Source organism: Camellia sinensis, chromosome 11 (assembly GCF_055761805.1).
Source record: "Camellia sinensis isolate YWXY chromosome 11, ASM5576180v1, whole genome shotgun sequence".
Taxonomy (NCBI): Eukaryota; Viridiplantae; Streptophyta; class Magnoliopsida; order Ericales; family Theaceae; genus Camellia; species Camellia sinensis.
This window is the reverse complement of record NC_138971.1, coordinates 133,738,400-133,753,654: the sequence shown is the minus strand read 5'-3', so window position 1 is coordinate 133,753,654 and position 15,255 is coordinate 133,738,400.

Sequence of the window (15,255 nt, the reverse complement as noted above, 5' to 3'; positions counted from 1 at the left end):
ATGCTATAAAATCTTAATAACAGGGACCTTAAAAAAAATCTCTTTTATTTAAGCACACTTATTTGTGGAATATTTTATACAAACACACATATTTAGGAAGTGCGATTAAATATATATCCTATTTAAGGAGTATGATTAAATATATACATATATAATCACACTTATTTAAAAAATGTGATTAAAAAGTAGTAATGTATATATAATCAGACTTTAATTAAAAGGTGTGATTAAAAAATATATAAATAATCACACTTTAATTAGAATGTATGATTAAAAATATATATATATAATCACACTCATTTAAAAAGTGTGATTAAAAAGTAGTAGTGTATATATAATCACGCTTTAATTAGAAGGTGTGATTAAAAAATATATAAATAATCACACTTTAATTAGAATGTGTGATTAAAATATATATATATATATAATCACACTTATTTAAAAGGCATGATTAAAAAGTATTAGTGTATATATAATCACACTTTAATTAGAAGGTGTGATTAAAAAATATATAAATAATCACACTTTAATTAGAATGTGTGATTAAATATATATATATATATATAATCACACTCATTTAAAAAGTGTGATTAAAAAGTAGTAGTGTATATATAATCACACTTTAATTAGAAGGTGTGATTAAAAAATATATAAATAATCACACTTTAATTAGAATGTGTGATTAAAATATATATATATATATATATATATATATATAATCACACTTATTTAAAAAGTGTGATTAAAAAGTAGTAGTGTATATATATAATCACACTTTAGTTAGAAGGCGTGATTAAAAATATATATATAATCACACTTAATTGAAAAGTGACATAAAAAATAAATATTATCACACTTAATCAAATTAAGTGTGATTAAAATATAAATCTAATTTTTTTTATCACACTTCCAATAAAAGTGAGATATTTTTTTTGTAGTAGTAGTGTTTATTTATTTACATATTTATTTTTATTTTTTAATTTGACTTTTTGTTTTGTTCATGAATGGAGATTAATTGAAAGTTCATGGACTTTGTGGTGAGTTAATATTTGGAGACTCTCTCTTTTCTCTAGTTTAATAGTCATTATTATTTTTTGGTGCAATTTGTAAGGTCCTAGTGGCCTATAAATAGTTCATCTCATATACTCTTTTCTACACCAACTTTTTTTTATACTTGAGAAATTACTAAGAAGGGTGTTTTTTCTTGGTGGAGCTTTGGGTTCACCATCTTGTGCAAAGTTGGCCTGAATCATACGACAAATGGTCAGGCTATTGTATTCTGAAGGGGACAAGTCATAGTTTTGTGACTACTGCATCGGTGTTTAGGTTCTTCCTACCGCAATGTGCTTGATCTCCTTAAAGAAAACGAGATATCCATGCCATAGCCTGATCTATTTGTATCTCATTTTCTTTACATTATTTATCAATAAAATATAATTTTTCTGTTATTTTCACCAACATCTAATATTCACAGAGGACTCAACCTATACAAATTAGTAACAGCCACAAACCCACAAATCAACTAAAAAATTAAGAAAAATCAACGAGATTTATTTCATTTTTGGTGAAATCTTACCACCCACACCTTCGAATCAACGCACAGTGTGAGATAGAGGTAAAATTGTATGTTGTGAGAAAGCTTTAAATGGTGTTCCAATTTCCCATCCCAATAGACCTCAGTAGACAGAGATGTCATTTAAAGGTGAGTTTGAAGCTCCTATTTTGCCTGTGGACAATTGGTGGTTACAGATGTGGCTATGCACGTGTGGGTGTAGGTGTGATGCGAAAGACGGGAAAAATGAGAGGGGTAAACACACAAAGTTAATTTGGGGGATAGATGTGGACTGCAACATACAACAGTGACAGTGGCAGTAGTAGAGATTGTAGTGGTAGTCGAGATGATAGTGGTGAATGGTTCCGGTGATCAACAGTGCCGACGGTAGCTTTTACTGTCTTGCAAGTGTGAAGAAATATAAAGTAGAGGGAGAGAGAGAGAGAGATTGAATGGAGAAGAGAGAGAAATGTTTAGTTATATATATGGTTTGGTTTTGAAATCAAAACTTTCAAATTTAAATAAGATCTGAAGTGGGCAAACTGAAATTAAAAAAAAATACTGGTGTGTTTAGTTTGTGTTTTAACATAAATTTTCAAAAAAAAAAATTGGGGAGAGAGTTTAAAAAAAAATTTGGTTTGTTTGGTTTTATATTTTGAAAATAGTTTTGGAGTTAGGGGAGTTTAGGATGATTTGATATTTTATTGTAGTTAAGTAGATGTATGTGAGAGAAAAAATGATTGAAAATGAGAAAAGAGAGAAAAAATGATTGATTGATATTGTTGGCTTATTTTTCCTATGAAGAAAAATATCATAAATGCGAACATGCCAGCAATGATTGAAAAATCCTTACAGATTAAATTCAAGTCAATTATCAAGCAATTGCATTGACAGTTCTTTTGGCTCAACGAAGAGGATTTCAAAATTGCCAAGTGTAGAGAAAAGAAAAATTAAAAGAAGAAGGAAGGAGACGGAGAAAGATGATTGAGTGAATAATCGAGGTGATTGAGTGAACATCAAACTAACCATTAATTTACTTCTACTCCTATGCATCGAAAAAGAAGTGCATAAAATAAAGTGCACAAAATTTACCTTTACTCCTATGCTTCGAAAATTAAGTGCAAGAAATATAAATAACAAGAAAAGTAGAAATCAATTGTCTTTGATTTGAATTCTGGATCTCTTACAATGTAGCCATTGATAGCTATTTTTAGAAGAAAAAATACAACAATAACTACTTAGTAACTACCCATTTCTCCCACCTTCATCATTGTCTTACCACGTGTCCTTCCACTCATCCACTTTGTCCTTCATGTTCTCCATCATCTCCATAACTTCTTTTAACTTCCAAATGAATAAGAGGATGCCACGTGTCCTAAAAAATAATACTAATAATAATAAGAATAAGAATATTTTATGGTGCCAACATTACCCCCCGCAACTCTTTAAGAATGAGTCTTCTCGAATTTTTTAAGAGTTATATAATTATGATGCAAAATAGGCAGTTGTTTAGTAATTAATTAATTACCAATTTATATATATTCAAAGAGTGGCACATATTCAAAACTTCTCTTATCCTATGGTATTCTTCGAAGCCTTGTAGAGTTTTGAAAGCAGGTAATCACAGTCATCCAAACAACCTTTGAAGCAAAATAACCGAACCAAAGGACCAAACTAATGATGCCAAAAACCTTCGAAGTAACCGTAAAAAACCTTCGAAACAACAGAGAGGAACCAAATCCATACTTCGAAGCTGTTGGTAATGAAGCAAAAATCTCTTCGAAGCTACTAATAGTAACAGCAATGGTGGCACACTACTTTGTATCAACTCCAAGTGTAAATGAATACACACCGCACGTAGTGAACCCATATAATATTTTCGAAGATATTTTTGTTAAACCAATAATCGGTTTTTTTATCTTCGCAGGTATTTTTTGTCAAACCAAAAGTTGGTTTTGATTTACATGGTTCTCTCAAATTTGAGGTACATCCATAAGACAAATCTGATTCCACTATTACTAGTTTGGTTAAACGGATTACGAAGAAACACAAAAGTCTCACTAACACTTTTAGGTGAATTTGAACTAATCACAACAATAAGAGGAATAGATCTCACCAAATATCGAAAGTAATCGTCTTCGAAGCAAAACTGAAGAAGACATCCAATTAATGAACAAAACCAATGATGTAGAGGGTCTTCACAGCAAACAATGGTTGATGAACAGAACCTTCGAAGTAGCACAACTGGTGGTTACAGCCCCCCCCCCCAAACAGAAAAAAAAAAGTACACAACTTGGATGTGCAACTGATATGGCCAATTGTACTCTCTGCTATCACCATTAGGGGTGAGCAGTGGATATACCGATCCACCCAAACCGATCGAACAGAATCGATCCGCCGCATATTAGACGAATGCGTGATGATGAGCGGACGGTTGCGGATTGATTTTTTTCAATCTGCCTAGTTTTGGACGGATGGCAGATTTGAGGTTCTTTTGGCCACAATCGAACTGCCAAACCGCGAGCACGCCTAATTATTTGTAAAACTTTATATTTTCAATTTGTTTAGATATTCTATTTGTGTTTTCAATTAAAAAATAGTTTAAATATTCTATTGAATATATTCTGCTGAAAAAGAGTTTTCAACTTGAATATATTTTTTAAATTGAAAAAAATAAATGTATTATTTATCTATATTTTTTGGTTTTAAAATCTAACTCTAAAAATAATAAATAAAAAGATGATATATGCTAGTTAGTTTTTGTTTTCAAAAACAGATATAGATGTAACAATACAGAGGCATACAATCTCTACTACTGTTCTGTTCATAGTTTTGGTAATTTGAATTATTTTTATATTTTAAGAACCATAGATTATAATACTTTATGTGGATGAGGTATGTTGTGATTGTAATATGTGGATGAGGCATGCAATGATTGTAATATTCTAAAATTTCAAACTTTCTTTCTTTGGATGAGGCATGCAATGATTGTAATACTTTTTAAGTCATTGACTGTAATATATTTTTTTATTTTTATTTTTTGAGAAAGGGCACAAGTTAAATTATATTAAAAATTTATAAAATTTTAAACCGCCAAACCAATTCATATCCATCCGCCAATCCGCTCAATCCACATCCGTCGGATTGGCGAACGAATGCGGATTGATTTTTTCTAATCCGCCAATCTGGTGGACGGATGGCGGATTGGAGGTTTCGTAGCCGTAACCGACCCGTGCCCACCCCTAATCACCATACATGGTGCATATATTACCCTAAGACTTAACAAAGTCCAACACTTGGACGTCCCCAGAAAGAATTAATGATTGTCACCAAAATTGACCAATTAACTAAGAGATAAACAAAAGATCACATTTAATATTATATTTGTTGACAGAAGCCAAGAATGGTGGCCCCATTATTCAAGCACATCTGGCCATGTCTTTTAAATTTGTAGACTTCATTCAATAAACTTGAAACCAATAAAAACAAACACGTACTTCGTGCTTCGTGCAATGTGATACAAGCTTCAAAGGTAACCATAAAACCAAATGGTGATGGTCTTATGGATCAATTAATAACCATATTTTTGGCCCAATATATTGTAATAACAAAATATTTTTTATTAGCCATTCCATCAAAATCAAATTTTGATATGAACCACAAATCCAAAATGGATTTTGAACAACAAAAGTCATAGTACAGTGTGACCATGAAAATGCATACTTTTTGATACTTTGAAAAATGTCAAAAATTTTGAATTCATGAACAGTGGCTTGTTCATTATTCTTGACCACGTTTGGTTTTAAAACATGACTTTCGCTAAATTGATTTTCATAATTATTTGGCAATGTAGGCTGTTTTTCCATGTTAGCCATTAATGGCTTATTAAAATTCTCCATAGATTTGTTATTTTCATGACTTAACTCTCTAAAAATTAGTTTTTGGACCCCCCAAGCCATGCATGGAACATCATTCTTAGCCAAATTTGGCTTAAGAACATGCTATTTCAATATGTTAATTTAATAATTTGACTCTTTAAAAATAGAATCTTGAACCCCTCGAGCCATTGATGAAATTATATTTTCACTAATTTGAGTCACAAATGACTTGAAAACATTTTGTAAAACCTCACAAAATTCAATCATTGAAGACTTGACAAGAAAGGTTGATAACTCATGTCTTCATTGGCAAATTTCCATATCAAGTTGATTGAATACTCCAATTAAATGGTGAATTTTTTCTTCTACCAAACAATATTGTAATGGATGGAAGTTTGTTTTATCAAGAAAATGGATCTCTTCTTGAAGATCCAAAATTTTTTTGTTTACGCCAAAAGATTTTATCTAGGCTATTTAGAATGGAAGAATCCAATTATTTTTCATTTCTTACACTCGAGTCCCACTGGGCGTGCCAAAAAATATATGTTGGTTTTTTTGGCTTTCAGAGGTTAGAAATGTAATTCGAGCATGCCAGCAATGATCAATAAATCCTTACAAAGATTAATAAATGCCAACCAATTAGTCAGACTATTGCTTCGAAGTTCTTTCAGCCTCGATAAAGAGGATTTTACTGGTGGCTTAGTTTTTAGGAGAAAATTAAGAAAACTAGATCAGAATAAAAGAAAGAGGGAACAATAGTGTCAGAAATCACTCTTGCATTAAGTAAACAGAAGTTTACAATTGTACCTTCACACCTTCACAGTTTCGAAAAGGATTACATCAACAGATTAACTTAGAATTACTCCTGGGAATTTGAAGTGCAGTACAGAAAAGTAAAGACTAAAATTTAAAGGACTAGAAAATGTAAAGCAAGTAAACTGGTTTCTGGATCAGGTTCTGGGTCCTTGTATTATCAACATTCTCCTCTATTTATCGGCTTCTGGAGATAACCGTCAAAGTAGGTGATAACTGTTAAAATGATCTCCATGATCACTGAGTGTGGTTCTGAACAATTTGCTCCCACTATTCCATTCTCGTGGTTGGGCTTCCCTCTTAAATTTGAATTTAAACTGTAAACAACCATTTTGGCCACGTCACACTGGGCACTTTGATTGTTCCCATGTCTCGCGGATCCATTGCTATTGCTACAAATTGACACATGTCTGTTGATAATTGGAGACTTTCACTGATTTCCTATTTTGCCCTTTATGATCCACGTGTTAGGCTGTGATAGGTCTGTACAAAATATATAGCCAACATTACACCCCGCACTAATATAGCCAATACTTGGTAATATTAGTGGATCAATGTGCTTTGCCCACGTCCTAGGACGTGCATGGAATTTATTTGACTTGGAAGTGTAACCGTCTCCAAGCAATGTTCAAAACACTGAACTTTATTTAATTCTCTCTTGTGCTTGAAACCTACCTCTACTATCTGCGTAAACGAAAGGACTGATACACCTCTAATGGCTAATCAAACCCTCTCTTTCATTGATCAAGCATATGAAGAGTTTTTGGACAATGATAATCAATCTCGAAAGAACTTCCATGCATGTATTGGTCATATTTATCTTTCCCTACTTATACAAGCTATAGAGGGTTTCGTAAAATATGAGCCTTTAGACCAAAAACTTGCCCAAATAGATCTTGGAAGTTCCTCATTTGCTCAAAAACCTTTTGCATAGGATGAAGCTACCTCCTCTTCTACTAGAAATACAGGTTGGAATGCTTGACCAACACCAACCCAACCTCAAACAAGGGAGCGAATTCAACACAGATTTGTTGAATTCGATGACCCTACTGTTATTCCTCCCTCTTTGCACAACTCTGTGGTATATCTATATACCTCATTCGACCGTCTTCGCTGCCTCGAAGACAACTTGCTTTCGGCATGGTATACCTCTACCTTGTCGACCAAAATAGTACAAAAGACTCCTCACCCCATTGAAGCTTTGGAAATGAGCCCTTCACTCTTAGCCAAAAAAAGCAAAACTTTGCTCCTCTGACTGGCTAGAATGTGTAAATAAGCCTCAATTTCCACCTTTTTTTGGAGGAGACCCAACTGCTCCTCCCCTTCCTCCTAATCGTAATTGGATTGAGGAATTGAAACTTACCCTCTTTGAAAGCTAGCATTTTGCCCCCTATCAGGCTCCAGTTCCTCCAACTGCTTATCAGCAGTATAAAGCCCAGACCTTGCTTACTGTCTTTTCTCATTTATCTTTCGAAGCCTTTCAAGATGACACTCCTCACAAGAATTCTCTGTGAGCTTGTGACATTATCTCTCGAAGTCACAATCTCAACCGTGTGACCCAGACAGAACTTCACACTTTTCTGGACCAACTTCCTCTGTTGTTCAACTGGCACAAGAATGCCTTGGCCACCAGCAAGTCATTGGAAAAGATCTTTGCCGCACGCAGCCAAACCCAATATGAAACATAAAATCTTCTTGAAAAATATGAAGATTTCAAGAGACCTGATTCAGAGTATGGGAAAGATGCTGACATGGATGATATGTATGGGATAGATGCAGTGAAGAAAGCCTTTAAATAAACAGAGTTTGAGATGAAGGCTCAACAACTCTTTTACAAAATAAGGGCTCATCAATTAGATAAACCAAATGTAGATAGGATAGATGAATGGTTAGAAAAGGAACATGTGTTTGTTGAATTTTGCTAGACAAAGTTTCATGACCTTGTAACTTTGTCCATTCCTTACTTTTATGAAATTGAGAACGTAACCAAATAGGCTCTCCCAATGTAAATGCTTACATCAATAAAATTGGGTTTTCATATTCCAATTACATGGTTAATATGACTTCATCCTTCAATTTGTTCACATAATCTATAAATAGCAGCTCCGAGGTAACCAATCTTGTTTTGAATTGTTGGCTTATTTTTCTTACAAAGGAAAATATCATAAATGCGAGTGTACCAGCAAGGATTGAAAAATCTTTACAGATTAAATTCCGGCCAATTATCAAGCGATTGCGTTGACTATTATTTTGCCTCAACGAAGAGGATTTCAAAATTGCCAAGTGTAAAGAAAAAAAAATTAAAAGAAGAAAGAAGGAGATGGAGAAAGATGATTGAGTGAATAATCGGGGTGATTGAGTGAACAATCAAACTAACCCTTAATTTACTTCTACTCCTATGCTTCGAAAAGGAAGTGCAAAAAATTTACCTCTACTCCTATGCTTCAAAAATGAAGTGCATAAAATAAAGTGTAAGAAATATAAATGACAAGAAAAATAAAAATCAATTGTCTTTGATTTGAGTTTTGGATCTCTTACAATGCAGCCATTAATGGCTATTTATAGAGGAAAAAATACAGGAATAACTACTTAGTAACTACCCTTTTCTCCCATCTTCATCCTTGTCTTGCCACATGTCCTTCCACTCATTCACTTTGTTCTTCATGTTCTCCATCATCTCCATAACTTCTTCTAACTTCCAAATGAATAAGAGGATGCCACATGTCCTGAAAATAATAACAATAATAATATTAATAAGAAGAAGAAGAAGAATATTTTATGGTGCCAACACACCCCTATGGTTAATAGTTTTATTTCATAAGCCCTCCATGCTTATATAAAATGCAACAACTTTTAATAGAAAAATAGATAAAATTACATTGGGAAAAAAAAAGTAAAGCAAAGGAAAAAAAAAAAAAAAAGAAGAAGAAGAAGAAGAAGAAGAGAAAGTAAAGCAAAACAAGAAAAGAGAGAGTACATGAGTTCAATATCTTCATTTCGTCTAAATAATTAGAATGACTGTAATGCCCCCAAAGTAATACAATAATTCCGACTCATAAGCGGAAGAATAATAGAAATAAAATACTTTCAATCATCAGAGTCCATATACAAAAGGTGACACATGCAATATACATTCATAAATTATTCATTCTGAATCTACAGCATGTGCTACAGTTGATAAAGGAGAATAAAAGCTGAACAGGTATTTATATGCCCTAAAGGCGTACATCTTCCCAAGTCATTGCTTGGTTACTCAAAGGTGAGCCTAGCTCAATACAATTTAAAGCCCCTGGCCGTACAAAACATATAACAAAAGAAAGAAACTCTTGCTCTCAAAAGTCCCTCCAAACTATTGTCTTGCCGGAGGCATGTCACCAGCACCTGAAAATGGTTTTTCCCAAATAGGGTGAGCCAAAGCCTAGTAGGAACAATCTAACACAATATATGGAACTCAACAAAGATATAAGTGTAATGTGCATATACAAAGCCAGTGACAAAATATCCACGTTTTAAATAACCGTGAAGCACCAAAGTTCATATTTCAATTCATTTTCCGTCAATTAATTTCAAGTTCATTTATCCTTCTTAATTCATGAGTCAATTTCATTATCTTTCAACAACCCAACTAAGACTACAACTCAATAGTTTTTCAATTCTATACACTACCACACAAACACTTCAAATCGGCCATTGTACAGAAATTTCGTCCACATGATCGGCACCCATGTATACGCACAGTTTCAAGACTTTCACCTTAGACACATAGGCCAACTTAATTTCAATGGAGTCCATTTCCTATCTCCTCCCAAGTATGGAGTACATCCTCTTTCTCCTTCCAAACATCATACATATATAATGTATTTAAAACATAGTCATATTCAATGAAAACCCAAAAGAGATTAGTTTCAATTCACCTAATTCTCATGCAATTTCTACAACAATCATAACTATCCTCCACCGATAGCCTAATACAAATATTTCTAAACAAATATTCAATCTCAAAACAGTTAAAGTATTCAAAATTCCACGGTGAGAGATAATACATATCTAGCTTCACCATTTATCTATATATCCAACCAATTTCACATTTACAATACCAATTCCAGTCAATTATACAAAAATAACTATTGGGATCATTCTAGGAAAAACTCCCCTTATTCCCAAACATCACTTCAAATACCCAAAATCAACCATTTTGCTACCATACAACTTTATATTTAACCCCATAACCATTTCCACAACATACACATGAAAACTCCCTTTTTATTTCACACCCAAACCCTAGGTTTGTCCATAATACACCCGAAGTCTCCCATTGTTACACAATAATCAAATAACTAAGTTAAAACCAATATGACAGTGTAGAAAGTCCCTACCTCAAGTGTAGAAGCCCAAAGGAGGAATGAAAAAACTTCAAAAATGTCGAAACCAAACTCTATTCAGATGTAATGGTAGCCCTTGAGATGCTTCACCTTTTTATTAAAGGGAGTAGGGTAGAGAGAACCTTAGATCCTAGTTGATTTGTAAAGAGAAGTCGGATTTTAGAGAGAGAATGAGCTGGTCTAGGGTTTTTGAGTGAAAAGATATCAAAAAGTGATGAAAAGAAGTGCTGCTACAAACTAATATACGCGATGCTTGCTTGAACGCAAGAGTTGTCGCTCGAGCGACCAGACATAATAAGTAGCCTCGCTTGCGCGCAAGAAGCATCGCTCCAGCGCGGAATACATATTTCCAGAAGTTTTGCAGACATATACCGTCGCTCGAGCATAAGAAGCCTCGCTCGAGCGAAGAACACTACCCTCCATGTATCTCTGCAAGCCTGCAAAAGTACTGGGAGCTCACAAAGCTCACTCAGTGCAAAAAGTCTCGCTCAAGCGAAGAAGCAAATTTCTAGACAACAACAATTTGATCAACTAGCAACCAACCTATTCCAAACATGCCCAATACACTCCAATACTCAAACTCAAAGGGAAAAGAAGGGAAAAAGACATGAATAACAACATTAAACCATGAAACCCGAGTCTAGAATACAACAAAGGTCAGGTCAAAACCAGAATCGCTATAATCTCCCCCCCTTAAGGAATTTCATCCCTGAAATTTCAATACAAGTACAAAACCATTTTCAAACTATTTCCAACTATGATAATCTACCAGTTTCAATTATCATGACCTATTCTCCGGTCATCCATTTCTCATTAACTAGATACACAAGTTTCAACATTGAAATACAATTTATATATTCCCAAAACATTTACAACGTTTTTGATAAACCCCATTTTCTCAAAATTTACACAACATATACAATGTTTCCAAATGTGATACAACACATACGATATTCTATATTCTCAAAACATATACAATGCTTATATTGAATCCATGTTTTCAAGACATCCACAACATATACAATGTTTTAACATTTCATTAACATAATCAAAATATCAACATATGCTCAAACATCAACAAATAAGTTTGGATATTTCTCACGGACTTCCAATTCATGCTCCCAAGTTGCTTCATCAACCCTGTGATGTTTCCACAAAACCTTAACCAAGGGAATCGTCTTGCCTCGCAAGACTTGGTCCCGAGTATCCAAGACCCTCACTGGTCTCTTCTTATATGAGGCATTCTTATCTACCCCCAAGTCAGTCCAATCTAACATGTGTGGCAAATCCGGCTCATACTTCCGAAGCATGCTAATATGAAACATGTCATGAACCCCGGAAAGCTATAGCGGCAACGCCAAACGGTAAGTTGCCTCTCCAACTAGCTCAAGGATCTCAAAAGGCCCAATAAATCAAGGCGACAACTTCCCACTCTTTCCAAATCTCATCAAACCCCGCCTAGGTGATATCTTCAAAAAGACATGATCCCCCCACCTCAAAAGACAAGGGTCTCCTCCTACAGTCGGCGTAACTTTTCTGACGACTTTAAGCCGTAACTAACCTCTTGGGGATAAGTGTTATTTTTCCGTCGTTTCCCGAACTAACTCTGGACCCAACAAAGGTGCGTCACCCACCTCGGCCCAACACACAGGGACCTACACGGTCAACCATACAAGGCCTCAAATGGTGCCATGCCAATACTCGATTGGAAACCATTGTTATAGGCAAATTTCACTACGGGTAAGTGCCTCTCCCATGACCCCTTGAAGTCAAGGAAACAACCTTGAAGTATATCTTCAAGGATCTGAATAGTACGCTCAGACTACCCATCAGTCTGTGGATGATATGCAGTGCTAAAGGTCAATCTAGTGCCCATGGCACTCTGTAAGCCCTGCCACAATCGAGCTGTGAAATATGGATCTCTATCTGAGACAATCGTCACATGGACCCCGTGCAATCTTACTATGTCTCTAATGTAAAGGTCGGCAAGATAGTCTACTGAGTCATCCACACGCATAGGTATAAAATGCGTCGACTTGGTCAACTTGTCAACTACTATCCAAATAGCATCACTACCCCGTTGAGTCCTCGAAAGGCCCACAACAAAATCTATCGTGACATGCTCCCACTTCCACTCAATTATAGGCAAGAGTTGCAAGAAACCCGCTAGCCTCTGATGTTCAGCCTTCTACTTATTGACAAGTAAGGCACCTCGGTACAAACACGACTACATCCTTCTTCATACCTCTCCACCAAAACTGGAAATTAAGATCGTGATACATTTTTGTGCTTTCCGGATGCACCGCAAGGCGTGAATGGTGAAACTCTTGGAGGACTTCCTTTCGGCAAGACTCCGGTACGAACAAACGGTCATGGTATCTCACACTCAGGTCAGGATACACATTCAAGCCTCTTTCTACCTTCCCACTTGAGATCTTCTCCCAGAGGAATTTTGCCTCAAGGTCACCATTTTGTGTTTCTAATACTCAGTTCACAAGTGTAGGTTGTGCAACTACCGAAAATAAAGCAGCAGACTCAACAAACTCACCAAGATGTAGGTCAAACTCCCCGATAGTACCCAACATCTCCCATTCCCAGATGGTAATACAAGCCACACTGCTAATTGATTTCCTACTCAAGGCATCGGCCACAACATTTGCCTTCCCCGGGTGATAATGTAACTCAAAGTCATAATCCTCTATAAATTCCATCCACCTCATCTACCTCAGATTCAAGTCTTTCTGTGTAAATAGATATTTCAGACTCTTGTGATCAGAAAACACTTCAAACTTCTCACCATATAGATAATGCCTCCAAATCTTCAAGGTAAAAATCACCGCCGCTAACTCTAAGTCATGAGTAGGGTAGTTCCTCTCATGTGTTCTCAACTGCCGCAAACCATAAGCTACTACATTCCCTTCTTGCATCAAAACACAACCTAAACCTTCCCATGAAGCATCACAATAAACTGAATAACCCAAACCCTCTCCGAAATAATCAAGACTAGAGCAGTGGTAAGTCTAACCTTAAGCTCTTGAAATGATTTCTCACAAGTCTCATTCCATACAAATTTGATCCATTTCCTCGTCAATCTAGTCAATGGTGAAGCTAGCCTAGAGAAATCCTTCACGAATCTCCGATAATACCCGCCCAACCCTAGGAAACTACAGATCTCAAAAGCATTCTTAGGTTGTACCCAATCTTGCACTACCTCTATCTTGGATGAATCTACAGTCACCCCTTCCCCAGATACCACATGGCCTAAGAACTTAATTTCTCTCAGCCAGAACTCGCATTTCCCAAACTTAGCATACAGCTGGTGGGTTCTAAGCAATTCAAGTACCACTCGCAAGTGTTCCTCGTGTTCCTCCTCAGAGGATAAGTAAATCAAGATGTCATCCACAAAGACGACCACAAAACGGTCTAAGAACTCACAGAAAATCCAGTTCATCAAATCCATAAACACAGCCGGTGCATTGGTTAGCCCAAAAGGCATCACTAGAAACTCATAATGGTCATACCGCCTACGGAATGCCGTCTTGGGGACATCCTCCTCCCTTACTCTCAACTGGTGATAACCTCATCTCAGATCTATTTTAGAAAAGCAACAAGACCTCTTCAACTGATCAAACAGATCATCTATACGAGGCATTAGGTACTTGTTCTTAACTGTTACCCGATTCAACTTCCGATAATCCATACAAAGTCACAACGCTCTATCTTTCTTTTTAGCAAAGAGAGCCGGTGCTCTCCAAGGTGAAGTGCTAGGGCAGATAAAACCCTTATCTAACAACTCTTTGAGTTGAATCTTCAACTCACTTAACTCAACAGGTACAAACCGATATGGTGCCATAGAAATTGGTGTCGTACCAAGCACCAAGTCAATAGAGAATTTGATCTCTCCATGGGGTGGTAAACTAGTAAGATCCTCGGGAAAGACATCCGGATATTCACAAACTACCCTTGGCAACTCCACTCGAACTTCATCACACTCACTACTCAAGAAGCTAGCAAAAAGGCAACTAAGTTCACTCCACCCACGCGGATCATATACTGGTGATAAGACTCTATCCAGTCAGTCCCCCCAAAAAGTAAAAGCAATCACCACTCAGAGTACATACAGTAACTCTCTAATGATAGTGATCCATAACAGCCCGATATGAAGACAACCAATCCATACCCAAAATAACGTCAAAGCTAGACATGTCAATCAAGACAAATGCAAATGGAAGTCGACAACCGGCAACCTCTATGTCACAACCCTGACATCCCTGTTTTAAAACAACCTCACCACCAATAGGTGACTCTACACAAATAGGAGATACTAACTATACCAACTCTAACCCCAAAACTAATGCAAATGCAGAAGAGATAAATGAATGGGATGCACCCATATCAATCAACACATTAGCAACTGAATTGAAAAATAAAAAGATACCTCTCACTACTGAAGGAGCTGGTACAAGATCTAGCACAGTAACAACATATACACGTCCGGTGGGTCTCTGCTCAACCTGCTCACCTCTCGGAGCATATGCCTGGTGCACTGACTGAGTCGAAAAGGCTCCATGATTAGCCCTCAAGGCCTGTGCTGACTATTCAAGTTGATGGCTCTGTGTCTGCCTCAAAC